The 15,416-nt window shown below is 35.5% G+C and overlaps 1 protein-coding gene across 1 annotated transcript in view; it reads right to left on the minus strand.

Annotated features, from left to right (window-relative positions):
• Nucleotides 1–14,700: 14,700 nt before the first annotated feature.
• LOC145666845 (pyridoxal phosphate homeostasis protein) overlaps nt 14,701–15,416 on the minus strand; it is a 36,806-nt gene continuing 36,090 nt past the window's right edge. The window contains exon 7 of the mRNA XM_081734420.1: nt 14,701–15,048. The gene's annotated coding sequence lies outside the window, so the exon portion shown is untranslated. The remainder of the gene's footprint in view (nt 15,049–15,416) is intronic.

Raw genomic sequence — 15,416 nt, forward strand, 5'->3', positions numbered from 1 at the left:
CCCAACGCTTTGTATATAATCTAAGCAAACTACGGCACTTTCGTTCTTTTAAAGAAACAGCTCGGAGTACCATTAACCTTTTCAGGACGGGCAGGGATTTCAAGAAAATCGTAGACCTTTACTTTGGCGGTCCTAGCACCCCTCCTAATTCTTCCATGGATATGAATTATGCCTTGTTGGAAAGCTTATGAAACAAAGATTCTAGTAAGATAACCTTTGAGGCTACGGTACCCAACCCGTAGAAGAAGAAGAAGAAAGAAATAGAAAAAGTAAAAAAGATATTTTTTCCGAAATTTGTGAGAGTCTGGCAACACTGTTTCTAGTCGTACGCTAGAAAAAATATTCTGATCTGTAGGCCAGACATTGATAATAATTATACCAAAAAATGGAGGGCAAAGGTACAATAGCTAGGTAAAAAAAAAATAGGTGAATCTAGGTGAATCATCCTGTTCCTATTTTTCCGAGAAATTTTCGTTTACCCTTACGTTGGCAGGCTTGGCGACGCCCCTAAATGTCACACATAAACAAACCATACCTCGTTGGAAACCTTATAGAACAGACATTTCAGCAAAGTAACGTTCGTGTCTCTCGGACCAAACTAGTAAAAGAAGAAGAAGACGAAAATCTTTTTTTTTTTTAATACATTTCTTCAGATTTTGTCAGATTGTGGCAACGCTGTTATATACCGTACGCAAGGAAAAAAAACTCAGATTTACGCCATACACTGGGGACAATGATGTCAAAAAATGAAGGGTTTAGATTCAATAGGAATGGAGGGAAAAATTCTGAACACCGAACCTACGTGAATCATTCTGTATTTTTTTGATAGATTGTGGTATACGCTAACATTGGCAAGTCTGGTGATGTCCCTAATTGTCACAAACATATCAGCTATACCTCGTTGGAAACCTTATGAGACACCCATTTCAACAGGGTAACTTTCGTGTCTCTCGGGCCAAACTAGTAAAAGAAGAAGAAGGCGAAAGTCAAAATTTTTGCGAAAAAAATCTATTTTTTCCAAATTTGTCCGACTATGGCAACACTAGTATTTGTCGTACGCAAGGAAAAAAATTCTCACATTTACGCCAGACATTGGGAACAATGATATAAAAAAAATGACGGGTTTAGGTACAATAGGAATGGAGAAAAAATTCGAAACATCCAACCTACGTGAATCATCCTGTATTTTGCTCGAGAGATTGTGGTATACGCTAACATTGGCAGGCTTGGCCACGCTCCTAATTGTCACAAACATATCAGCTATACCTCGTTGGAAAGCTTATGGAACAAACATTCCAACAAGGTAACTTTCGTGTCTGTCGGGCCAAACTAGTAAAAGAAAAAGAAGACGAAAATGAATTTTTTTTTGGGGGGGGGAATCAAGTTTTTCGAAATTGGTCGGACTATGGCAACCTGTTGTTTGTCGTATGCAAGAAAAATAAATCTCACATTTATCCCCGTTATTGTGAACAATTGTGTACAAAAAATAAACCGTGTAAGTGCAGTAGGAATGCAGAAAAATTCTATTTTACTAACGGCAGAGAATAAACCCGCATTGATTCACCTAACATTGTCCGTCGAAAGATCATTGCTTTTCTTTCCTTTTGCTTCGGCAGGAAGATTTTGGAGTTGAAAGAAATATATTGCATATTTACGACCCTCAGGTTCAACTGATAACTATAGCTGACCTTGACCAGGCTAAAAATAGAACGGTGCGTTCTGAGGTGATAACTGTTTTCCTTTCGCTCTCTCTCTCTGTATGTTTGTTCAATAAGTTACCTTGTTGGAACATCTGTTCTATAAGCTTTCCAACGAGGTATAGCTGATATGTTTTTGACAATTAGGAGCGTGTCCAAGTCTGCCAGTGTTAGCTTATACCACAATCTCTCGAAAACATACCGGATGATTCACGTAGGGTCGACGTTCCGAATTTTTTTCTTCACTCCTATTCCACCTAAGCCCTTCATTTTTCTACATAGTTGTTTCCAATGTTTGGCGCAAATGTGAGAATTATTTTCCTTGCGTACGACAAATAGCAGTGTTGCCATAGTCCGACAAATTTCGAAAAATTTGAATTTCCCCCCAAAATTTTCATTTTCGTCTTCTTTTTCTTTTATTAGTTTGGCCCGACAGACACGAAAGTTACCTTGTTGGAATGTTTGTTCCATAAGCTTTCCAACGAGGTATAGCTGATATGCTTGTGACAATTAGGAGCGTGGCCAAGCCTGCCGATATTAGCGTATACCACAATCTCTCGAGCAAAATACAGGATGATTCACGTAGGTTCGAGGTTCCGAATTTTTTTCTTCACTCCTATTGCACCTACACCATTCATTTTTTTTATATCGTTGTTCCCAATGTCTGGCTTAAATGTGAGATTTTTTTCCTTGCGTACGACAAATAACAGAGTTGCCATAGTCCGACAAATTTCGAAAAATTTGATTTTCCAGCCAAAATTTTGACTTTCGTCGTCTTCTTCTTTTACTGGTTTGGCCCGAGACACACAAAAGTTACATTGTTGGAATGGCTGATCTATAAGGTTTTCAACGAGGTATGGTTTGTGAGTCTGTGATAATTAGGAATGTCGCTAGGGCTGTCAACGTTAGAGTATATTACAGTGGATATTGAATAATATACATGATGTGTCACGTAGGTGTGGGGTCCGAATTTCTTTTTCCATTCGTATTGAACCGACGGGTTTGACTTTTGTGTATGATTGTCCCAAATATCTGTCGTAAATGTGAGATTTTTTTTTCTTGCGTACGATGAATAACAATGTTGCCAGAGTTTCTCAAATTTGAAATATTTTTTTGTCTTTATAAAAAAATATACAATAAGAAAATGGGTAAATTCAATACCCCTCCTATTCACCCCTCTCAAGCCCAAAAGTCATGGACTGGGTATGGCTAGTAACTATGTCCATTTGTCTCTATGGATGCCATTTTTTATCCTTGTAGCTCCATCAGGGGGGTACCTCCCCCCAAATTCTGAAGGGAGAGAGGGAAAGCTATAAACACCCAACTTTGCCCCCCTCCCCCTTCACGGCGGGACCCATTCCATGAATGATATACACAGGATTAGAAAGTTCCATCCTTTCTGAAGAGATACATACCAAAATCATATCTCTAGGTTAATTAGGTGCTGAGCTAGAGAGGTTTGAATTGCTGGCTCAAGGGTTGAGTCGTTCGTCCTGAAAACGTTAAGGAAAGCAATATTTTGGCATTATTTTTTCTTAACATGTTATGTGCGGTGAAGTTTTTCACATCAGTTAAATTCTCTGTATGTTTACTCGGGCACTGTGGTTCCAACAGCTTTGACTTCATGTATTCATAAGTAGGCATCAAGAGAAAATTTTTAGTTCCCAAAACTAATATTTTAATAAACTACTTCCTCCTCCATCTAAAATCCAAATAGTTTTAATTTTCCAAATAAAGAGGATATATTTTCAAGTATGATTTCAATATTACAACGTGATGATGTATTTAGAATGCGTAATGAGCTGAGCAACATGGAATGTTACTCGATTTAATTATTTTACAGCTTGAACAGCACATACTTGCTGGTTTCATTTTATGGCTATTAATTACTATAATTTTCTTTCCTAACACCTATAAATAAGAAGCGGATCTTACTAACTAAATGATTCGGTGTAGAATTAATACACGTTTGCTTCGTAATCGTCAGTTCGCTGCCTAAAGTTAACCCCTTTCTGCATGATTTTTTTTTTCTTTTAGCGAAAAAAATATAATCAGTATTGGAAATCCTCATATGGGAACTTGAAAAATGAATTAAAACTTGAATTTTAGATTTTTCACTTAATTCCGACGAGAAATAAGTAAGTGCCATATATGGCACAATTATAACTCACAAAGAACATGCCAGGTGACACCAAAATCTCTTATTCATAGATGTCAATATCTCACACAGCAGACAAAACAATCATTTGATGTCTTTGATAAATCACAAAAAAGCTAAAGTGAAAAAAGTGTATGTGCCATATATGGCACTGCATGCGGTAAGGGGTTAATTTGACTAATGTTCACAATATGAATTTAGAAGAGACGCATTAGTTGCCACCCCATTTATATGAAATGTACTATATTTAACCATAATGTATTTGAGTTAAATTTTTTAAAAGTTATTTAAGAAACTAAATACTTTAGTACGTAACTTGCATTTTCTGCTATATTCTCTGTGTTCGTAGCGTTGTCTGACCGACTGCCGTGTTATAGGCTGAATACTATATTAGATTTTTTTTTTTTTTTGTCGACTTTTCTGTTGCAATTACATGGTATAACACTATTCAGTTTTTAGCTTTTCTGTGAAATGGCATTTCGAAGGCTCGTGAAATAAGAAAAGTAATTTCGTTTCATTCCAAGTCAGAAATCAAGTTAAGCCGTGCTTAGTTACTACTGGGTCAATCCATTTGAAGTGATCCAAAGGTGGTTGCTCGACCATTGCTGAAAAGTATGAAACTTACTCAGTTGTTTACCTCATTGTTTAAGACTTTAAAACTGCTTTTACAATATTTGTATCTGAAGCTGTTTGCCGGTGGTGGCCATGTTTGTTTTGTGATTCGCGCCTACTTTCACGATTAGAAGGGATAAAAACGTTCATTACGACAAAAGTACATGTTCTAGAAGGATAAAATCAAAAGCATTTGATTGATAATGGATCGAAGTAAAAAATAGACCTATAAGTATTTATCTATGTTTCTCCTTTCTATGTGAAAATTACAAGTAAACGTAAACATCAATATCTGTGTAATTACACGTTTTGTAATGTTTTGTAAGTAGGAAGGAGCGGTATACATAGTTTGATTTAGTTTGTGCTATCAAGATATGTGTCAGTAATTTTACCAGAAAAGATATTGATCGTGACACACGTACCCTTATGTTTGTATGATTGTTTTAAAATCTCGGTTTTGTCGAAAAACCCAACTTTGGAGTTCAAATAATTCTCATGGGGCTAGTGATAAAAATCTCAAATTAGCACAGGATGTAGTGCTGTTGTATATGTTTATGGCAAATAAAAGACATTCTTGTGTATTTTACTAATGCAAAAGTTATAGCATTTCAAAAATGAAACGTACTCCGTTGAAGTGCTACCGTTTTGGCGCACTGAAAATGTGCTATGTAGAGGGTTACTTGTCTTTAGAGCACGTTCATAGCTTCACACGTTTCAAATAATCAGATACTCAACGTAGATGACATGTTTTCATTTTGTAATGAAAAGTTACGAAACATAAAATATTTTCTGATGAAATCAGATGAAGTAGCTACGAACTCAGAAATTCTTCAAAAAACGTTTCGACAGCTATACTAGAGTTGTTGGTATTAGAATCTACTACAAATATGTTCCTATCTCAGAACGCATTGTAAGATCTTACTTTGCTTCAGATCAAAGGACTACGACGACCATCCTGCATTACGTATTCTACCACTTGCATCAAACTAGTTTGTTAGAATCAAACATAATGGAATGGAATGCTAATATGCAGTTATGTTTTGTGTTTCTACAACAACAATATGTTTTTCCAAAACAGTTTCTTTTTATTGCAATCTCACCAGTCAGTTGTGGTAAACGCTTCGAGTAAAGTACTCTCAAATAGTAATAGGTTATTAGTATTGTCTAATCTCCATAAACTTAAATGCTGGGAATAGGAAAATACACAAATATAATTATTGTTCCAATATTGAAACAAAGCACAACATATAGGACAAATATACAGCATATCAACGTGCTCTGAAGACAAGTAACACTCTACATACCACTTCTTCAGTGTGCCAAAAGAGTACCGGTATCACTGCAACGCAATTTATTTCATTTTTGAGAGGCTCTAACGTTTGTATAACCTGACCAGGATATTAGTGCGATTTTTCGTGGAGGGCGCTAGTGTTGTGTTCACATCAGTTTCTAGGTAAGCGCGGTGGGACAGGGGAACGGAGAGCGTCACTCTGCAGTGTATCCAAAAGTTGCAGTTTACATGTTATAAGTAGCCTAATCTGTTTCTCTTAATAAAGAACTCCATAAATTGTATAGTTATTGAATGCAGTAATTGTTATTCCTGCAGTAATGCAGATGTATTGTGGATAATGGCATATGCATGGAAATTAACAATTTAAAAACAAGCACACAAGTGAATTTCTACCGTGTGTTAAGCAGATTATATATATAAAAAAATTATTACGTTTTATTTGATTTCATTATAAAACAGTAGAAACCTGTAAAACTCAGTAATAAGATGTTAATGACTAAAAGATTAATTATGGGTTGGTAGCTTAGATACTTGTGCAATCTCTTGTAACTGTAAGTTTAAATCATGTTAAGGCTCGCGATGCTTGTATTTGTTTTAACGTAGGTTTATCGATTGACAACTAAATTATTTTCTTAAGTTGTAGCCAAGAAAGAATTCCGATACGTTTCCACTCGAGAACTGTGAAATTCTCTTCGTTGGTCTATTGGCTAGCGCATGTGTCTTTGTTGTACGTGGTTCTGTGAGAGTCCAACAATTAATTTTACAATCTTTCACTTTCATTAATCACCTGTCTCCTCTAGCATAAAGAGCATAATCATGGGACGTTAAACTAAAGAAATTTCATTTCATTTTTTCGATGAATGTGAACCCTTTGGGGGAAAAGAAAGTGAAGAAGAAATTTTCCTTAATTTTTTAAAGAGCTACGGGATTGGATAGCTTGTCTTTCGGGATTGCCATGTAAAACCTGATTACACTGCATCTTTCTTTTAGGATTATTATCGTAATCCAGCCTTTTGGTAAATGTGAAATAAAAGTATCGATAAAACATCAGCGTATGGGTAATGTAAGCATAAATATCATTGGTTCAATACACAATAAATTCACAACTTTTATTTATGAGTATAGAAATTCCCTTTGAACTTCCTCTGAACTTCTTTGAATTCAGAATTTGACTTCAGAAGACTGAGTTTAACCCGTGAGCATAAGTTGCATATAGTTCAAACATATCAGATGTACGGTCTTGTTTAACAAATCCTGTGTACACATATGAAATTCAAAGACAATCAATCGTCTTTAAACAGCTGTGTTTTTATTTCAAGTGTGAGTACTAAAATGTGCTACGTATAGTTCCAAGAGGGGATCCTTAAAAAAAAAAAAAAAAAAAAAAAAAAAAAAAAAAAAAAAAAAACTGAACTTATGTACCTAACATTGGCACTCATCTTCTTCTTCATGATTTGATGTAAGAAGCGGCCGCATGATTTCCGGCCAATTGTTTCATCGCCGGTGTCTTTGAGCAATGAGATGGCAGTGGAACACAAACTTCGTTCTTCTAACTTGATATTTTGAAAAGCTGACGCAAGTGGTTTTGTTACTTAAATACATATCTATTCACTCTAATCAATTTCAAAAGTACCATTAACTTTATAATAACATAATGAATGTAAGAGTTACCATGAAAATGTATTTTGTATTTCTTTTTTAATATGAAATTCGTTTTTTTCTGAATTTCACTGGAGCTATAAGAAATCAATTATCAGGCTCCCCACTTTAAATTTTAATCGCTCCCCTACCTTCCCCAATATAACATTGGGTTTATTTCTTTTAAATAAATTTTTCAAAATATGGTAGAAATACTGAATTTTTAAATTACCAAACCATGCTAAATAATGACAGGTTAGATATCAGAGAAAGTTATCTTTATCTACCATCTTAATTAGGGGCGGATCCAAATCTCCTTCGGAGGCGGTTAGATTATCAGTTTCTCTGTCACCAGTCTTTTGCAGCACATCCGAAAATGATCTCAATGTTAATTTTTTACTGAAGGTACTGTCAATCAATCGATCACATGGTCCAAATTGGTAGCAATTTCGAAAACGCCTTATCTCAAAACTACACAATAAAACTTGCTTTAAACAATGAAAGCGCAGTTGCCAAAGATAACTTTGATTCACAAAGATGAACTTCGAGGTTTTGTTAACAGATGAAGTAGGAATTCCTTACATTCTAATGCTACGAAGTTCTCAGTGTTCCTTTGTACAACACTGAGGTTAGTTAATTCGCAAGTTATTGCCAAATTAATATGGAAGGTGTATGTACTTCTTTTTTTGCAGTCCCTTAAAATGTTCTGAAAATAACTTACATAACTTTTGAAATTGTGTTTGTCTTAACTTGAACATATGCGTGAAGTGGTTTATTATGAACAGGGCAAAAACAACTGTGATAGATTAATTACAAGTAATCCGGTTAGAAACACTGTTGTTTGTATTTCAGTTCCAAAACCGGCCGCCCGCACTCGTTCGCTGGTCAGGATATAATAGTAGTAAGAATGTCTTTTATTTACCATAAACATATACAACAACACTACAGCCTGTGCTAATTTAAGATTTTTATTATTAGCCTCATCAGTTATTTGAACCGAACTTCGACAAAACCGGGATTTGAAACAATCATACAAACAGAAAGGTAAGTACATCACAGCTAATATTTTCTTCCGGTAAAACTATTGATAGCACAAACTATATCAAACTATGTATAAGCTCCTTCCTACTTACAAAACACTACAAAACGTGAAATTGCACCGATATTGATGTTTACGTTTGTCATTTTCAAATAGAAAGGAGAAACACAGGTAGGCCTATTTTTTACTTCGATCCATTATCAATCAAATGCTTTTGGTTTTATCCTTTTAGAACATGTACTTTTGTCGTAATAAACGTTTTTGTTAACCCTTCCAATCGTGAAAATAAGTGTGCACCACGAAACAAACATGGCCGCCACCGGCAAACCGCTTCAGATAAACATATTGTAAACACAGTTTTAGTGTCTTAAAACATAAAGCAAACAACTGCGTAGGTTTCATAATTTTCCAAAAATGGTTGAGCAACCAAATTATTTTTTTCTGGATTACTTCAGATGGATTGACCCTACTGTATCCACTAGTAGCACTATTGGCAATTGATATGATATGACCTGAGCTATAGATTGCTTGGCAGTTACATGTTTTCACAATAAGAACAAGACTGTTAAACACAAATCCACAAATTACAGGAAAGTTCTGCATTCCGAAGAATTCTATCAGGGCGCCAGGAATAAGGGAGAAACTCGTAAAACACGGGATATATACAAATCCTAGCAATGGCTCATCAAGTTCGTGGATGATGCACTGAATATTCACATAGAAAAATAGTTAGCTGTACTGTAGTAATTTTTCTTGCTATAGAACATCCAATTCATAATATTTTTCTTCCGGAGTTTCGAAGTGGAGGGGAAACATAGAGGTATGACACTTGCTGAGAGAGGATATTTGCGGTCGTTCAGTTAGAAAAGAGGGACCCAGTCTCAACGGGTCGCACAAACACCAGATCTTATAACAAGCGAAGTCAGAATTACCCTTCAATGAATTTATAATTTAGTGTCATGCTTTACAGTAGAATTCAATCAGTACGTTAGAGACAGTGAAGATTAATAAAATACAATGTATGAAATCTAGATACATTAATATAAATAGTGAATACAGTGCAATTATCATAATTAATAATAATACAAAGGGTCCTTTATAAGAAAAAAGTACTCTAGTAATGGAAACAGCTAATAATACAAAACCAGCCTACCGATTTGTTAGTCAAACCCAGGGTTTCTCAACCTGGGGGTCGCGAAGATAAGCGGAAGACATAAATATAATTAGAATCTAACATCGGAAAATATTTTTAAATATTATTTTGAATTGTGTTACGATAGGCATATTTTAATTTTTATCCATATTGTTAAGAACAACAAAAAATAGGTCTGCTAAATATTTTCAAAAAATGCAGATTTGTTTACCTCCTCGGACCTCGTGTCGCCAATAGGCGACATGTGAATTATACATGATGTATACATTGAGTCCCTATGTTGCCTATAGGCGAATGCACTCAGCGGACAAATGACAAAGATAAAGAAAGAATAACTGAAAATTGGTTGAGTTGAATTTCAGTTTAGCGTCTCTTTCAGCAGCGAGGCTATGTGAGACGTGGACCTACTGATTAACGTGGAATCCGAACCACATGAGCTCCCGCCGGTAACTGAAAATTGGCTAACAGGGTATACAACCGAAGGTAACTATAATATTAGAACATAACATTTCTACCCCAAAAAATTACTGGGACCGAGGAAGTTAAAAATCAATTTAAATGAAAGAGGTGCGATATGAAACTAATGAGAACTGCATATTGAAATACAGTTAAAATTGAAAGCAAATGAGATACGGTGTACTTGAGCATGATGTGATTTCACTAGTGCAGTAATGTCCGGTTCAATCTTCGTGACGCACATTATAAAGTCATTTAAAATACTCAATAATGTTTTTTAACTGTCCAAGTTTTTTTTAAACCAAAATTAGAAATCACTATTCTTTGTATCATAGGACTCAAAATTTCTTAAGGGAGTCATGAAATTTAAAAATTTTCAAACGGCCTCCATTTTGAAACAGTATGATGGATTGGATTCGATATTTCTAGTATGAATGAACTGACCAAATTTGGTTTTAATCCATTCGCTTTTAGGAAGGTTACTGTATCCACTATATACAAGAAATGGATTCTACTATTATAAAAATAGGTGAATATCATGAACTCTCCGCAGTAGGTATATTAAAAATCCCAACAAGCTTACTACAAACCAGAAATTATAAGTGGGTCGTTGGCAAGAGGATGTGATAAAATGGAAGTCGTTATAGGAATTAGGTTGAGAATCACTGATCTAACTTGCAAGTACAATAAATAAAATAAAAGCTAACCTAGTAGTTGCCCTAGGTCTACAGCAAACTAGCATTACTTCGTGACAATTTTTGCGGTTACGTATTTAGATACTAGGTTCTGTATTCTTTCATTCAATCGTATGTACTGTCGTTATGTAAATACTGTCTTGGCGCAAGCGTCCCATTACTACATCAAGTAATAGGCTATGTTTACTACCCCTGCACTTACCTACAAAAGTTAATTTTTAATTCCGCCGGTAATACATGTCTGACTTTCAGAAATATCACCACTCAAGCACTGTGACCCTGACGTATGTTAATAGTTTCATACGTAAAGCACATAAAATCAATAACCTTAGCTGTAATCCACTTCAAAACACACAGTCCATTTCACACACACGCACACCTAATACTCTATTAATATTGTTTAATATCGCTAGTGTGCATTATCTGACATTAATATTGTCAATGTGCTCTATTTGTGTAAATTAGCATGTACGTGCATGGAAGACTCTTTTAGCGCACGTTTCAAGCTGTGTACTGCCAATGTCCTATATCCAAGGAAATGGAAGACGTCTTCATGCTTTTGGCGCACGTTGCATGCTGTGAACCGCAAATGTGCTGTGGCTAAGAAAGAGTTTTGAACAGTACCGCAAGTGACCCGGAAAAACTGGTTTTGTCATTCTACCGTAAACGTTTTGACACGGAAAGAAACATATTTCCCCTTTCTTTTTTACTATATGTAATTATTCTGTCTCCTTGCACAAACATAACGAACTGATATATAACACTAAGTCTCAAAAATAATTACAATACAGGAAATAAATGAGACACAGTACTATATATGATTTGGAATTAAATTGTACATATTACAAAATAAAACGCCCTTGTCAAACAATAAAAATTATATATTTGATATGTATATGCAACAAACAATTAACAAAATATATATGTGCTCCACATATTGACAAATATACATATTTTACATTATATATTGGAAACTTAGTTCCCTTTCACACACCTAAATTAAGATTCGTACACGTATTGTAATTGGCATATTTACATCCAATATATACAATGATTTTTCTATTATTTTCTCTTATTTAGCAATAAAAATGACTGGTGATTTAGCAGTCAAGTACTTGAAATAATGCTTATAGGTACAGTACAGTGTATTTTTCTACGGTACATGAATATTTGTATAAGGGCCACAATATAATTTTATTGTCATTGTAAAAGGGGCCACAATGTATAAGGATAATATTAGAATCATTTCAGCAATAATTCAATCTTTACAACACACAACCAAGGAAAATATAAACTGGTCAAACTGATTACCAGTAAAAGAGAGAGAGAAAAAAAAAAAAAACATCAATTAAAATGTTCACTGTTTTTATAGATTAATTACTTATGTATTTTGATAAAATACTAATTATTTTACACAGCCCGTCTACTAAATTTCAAGACTGGCAACAGTGCTATGTAACCGATGGCGGAGCAAATGCGAAATGTAACATCCCGAACGTGCTGTGACGAGTTCGTTGTTTTGCTGCAGCAGGAGGTACGTTATAGTGCTTCAAGGGAGACCTTGTGCAGTGTTATCATAAATATGAAAACAGAACAGAGGTTAGCAATCAAATGTTGGGTTTAACTTGGTAAAAAAAAAAAAAAAAAAAAAAAAAAAAAAAAGGCAGAAACGGTAGAAATGATTAATGATGCATACGGGAACGAAGCTTCCTCGAGCCAATGTTCTCAAGTGGCATTCTCGGTTCCGTGAATCACGGACGACCGAGAAATGTTCTAACTGCGAAACAAATCGAATTGTTGAGACAGAATTTGTTTGAAAATCGTTGCCAGTCATCAAGGGTGACAATTGAGGGTCTGAACATTGGAAAATAAAATTGTGGAACAGGATCATCAGAAAAGAAAAGTTCGCGCCCGTGTTGTGCCACACACACACTGACTGACGAGCAAAACAAGTAGCGTTTCTGCGAGTCATGAGTTGGTTAAAATGGTAGACAGGAATCCAGGTTGGTTCAAAAAGATCACAAGTGGTGACGAGTCACAGTTACATCTGTACGAGCCTTTCACAGAGTGTCAATCAGCAGATTAAATCGGTAAATGTTCTCCGCAGCCGAAGAAAATGTCCATTCAGAAGTCACTCATGAAGACTTATGTTGGTGGGCTCTCCGACTAGAAGTGGGTTCACACACAATTCCATCCCCGACGGTCACACCGTCATAACAGTTTACATGGATCGGTTGTTGAAGATATTTCGACATGCGAGATTGCAAGTTCTTAATTCTCACGAGTGGCTCCTCCTCCATGCAACTTGACACAAGGCGATTCTTGTTAAGCAGTTCTTGGCAAAGGAACAAGCTGTCCGCATCAAACACCCCCTCCCTCTCTTATTCTCTCGACCTAGCCCCAGCATACTTCCTTCTGTTCCTTAAGGCTAAATCCAAACTGAAGAGGCAGAAATTTGATTCAGTTTCTGACAGCTAGCATGCTGTTACCAATGAACAGGGTCACACAAGACTTTCAAAACGGAATCTTATAGTTCTACATTCGTGCCACTACTTCAGTCGAAATAGGGAGGATATATGTGGAATAATGGTATATGGTTACGGTTATTTTGTTTTTATTTCTTTTTATGTCACCAGTCTCGAAACTTTGTAGACCCGTCAGTAACATTAAGTAAAAGTTAACTAGAACGGAAATATGTAACATAGTGATATTTACACTATATACGAAGTGGTGGCTTACAGTGTGACCTTTCTGAACATATACGAAGTGTGGCTTACAAATCTACAGTCACTGAAGCTTATAGAATTCGTTCTTACTAGATCATTTGTGAGTTTCAAGTTAATAAATCACTATCAATCAACCATCAAGTGAGGTAATCGCCAATTATTTCTCTACCCATTGTCATAACTTACCTCAAGTAACAATTGCGGTAATAGTATGTTCCTAAAATATATTAATAATAGAACAGAAATAAGGTAATACACTAGTTTAGATGTTGTACTCAGCAGTTAAAGCATTTGTTCTTGTTCTTTTATTAGAATAAACTACTATTCCTTATAGTCGTGGCATCAAGTCTATTGAGAAATATTTACGGAACTTTTTTTTTTTCTTTATCTTCCTACTACTATTTGAGTCTTTAATGAAAATTACCGTGATTAGTATTACCAGTTCGTGATTATTTTATTGTAATGTGAATTCTGAAAATTATGTTTTTACTTATTTATTTGTTACAGTTGTATTTTATGTCCAAGTGAAACAGAAAGCTCATTACGGACAAGACCTACATCTTCCAGGTGAAGTCCGAACTTATCCGAGTTCTATCCCAGGCATTGTAATCCGAATAGGAATTGAACCAGAGCAAGCCCTCCTGTCTATGTGTTAGGGGTGTCTTAACATTCCACACTCAATGTAGTAACTATACGACTAAGGTGAGAATATTTAAAGCCCTGGAAAATGGCAAGGTAAAAAATGCCAATCCAAATTTTGATGTTACGTATAGAAATCTTCTATTTATATTTCTATGGTCCGATCTTAATTTACCCATGATATGTGTCCTCCAAACGTAATTTATGTACGTAGTCCTCGATTCCTGGTGGAAAACTATGTATTGGATACAAACCCGAGTAATAGTTCGGACCCGCTTTAGGTCCTGTCTGATACAGCTTCTGTGCTGAAAAGACAAATTATATTCCAATCAATGAATCAATAGTAAGCGCCCCATAATATAAGAAAAATAATCTGACGCTAGATGTCAATCTTTCAGTTCGAAGACCCTCTGCGCTGTCATTACCAAGAGTAGAAAGATACGAAAATTAGGCTAAAAGAGGTAAGTTTTTCATTTTAAGCGTGGTTCTTCAAAATTCACGCAGTTATTTTAAAACATGATCAACACTGTTACAATGACGACTGCATAATCCCGTTAAATTAGTTGTAAGAAACATTTCCTTTTTCTCTCTCTCTCTCTCTCTCAATGGAACTGTAAGCGCTTAAGTACTGTATTTTATCTTAACATACTTCGTCTATTCGTCTCAGAGCTTGATAACCCACATACTACTCAACTAAATTCGTTAAGTTACTCTTAATTGCAAATATTTGCATAAAGAACTAAACAGTGAATATCACAACCATATTCTTGCAGTTCACCTATACATTCAAATACTATTCAGATCTTGGTACTCTATGATGTGTTATTCTAATGCTGAGGAAAAGCGTCCATCAACCAACTGGTAATTCAGAAAACTTGTCTTTTGTAGCACAATGGAAGACGTTCAATCTTTGACTTCAATAATGTATCAACTGCCGCAGTCACCTACAAATAGAACAAATATAGTTAAGAAAAAATGAAATGTAATCTTTGAGTTTTACGTCCCACGGTTATGCCGGTTAGGCTAAAGGAGACGGTGATGATGAGTAATGAATGAAATGGTGGAATGAAGAAAGTGGGAGGAAACGGGAGAACCCCGAGAAAACCCACGCACGCGGTGTTTGTCCACCACAAAGTTCACTTGGCGGGGGCTGGGATCGAACCCGGGACCCCAAGTACTAGAGGTGAACGCTCTACCACTGAGCCACCGCGGCCCCCTAAATATAGTTAAGAAAACACGATATTTTGTGCGTTTTATTGCAAGTAAAAGTAACTGAGTTATTCGAGCGGAATATTTTCAATCATTAATTGAG

This window comes from Thermobia domestica, chromosome 12 (genome assembly GCF_964235325.1).
Source record: "Thermobia domestica chromosome 12, izTheDome1.hap1.1, whole genome shotgun sequence".
NCBI lineage: Eukaryota > Metazoa > Arthropoda > Insecta > Zygentoma > Lepismatidae > Thermobia > Thermobia domestica.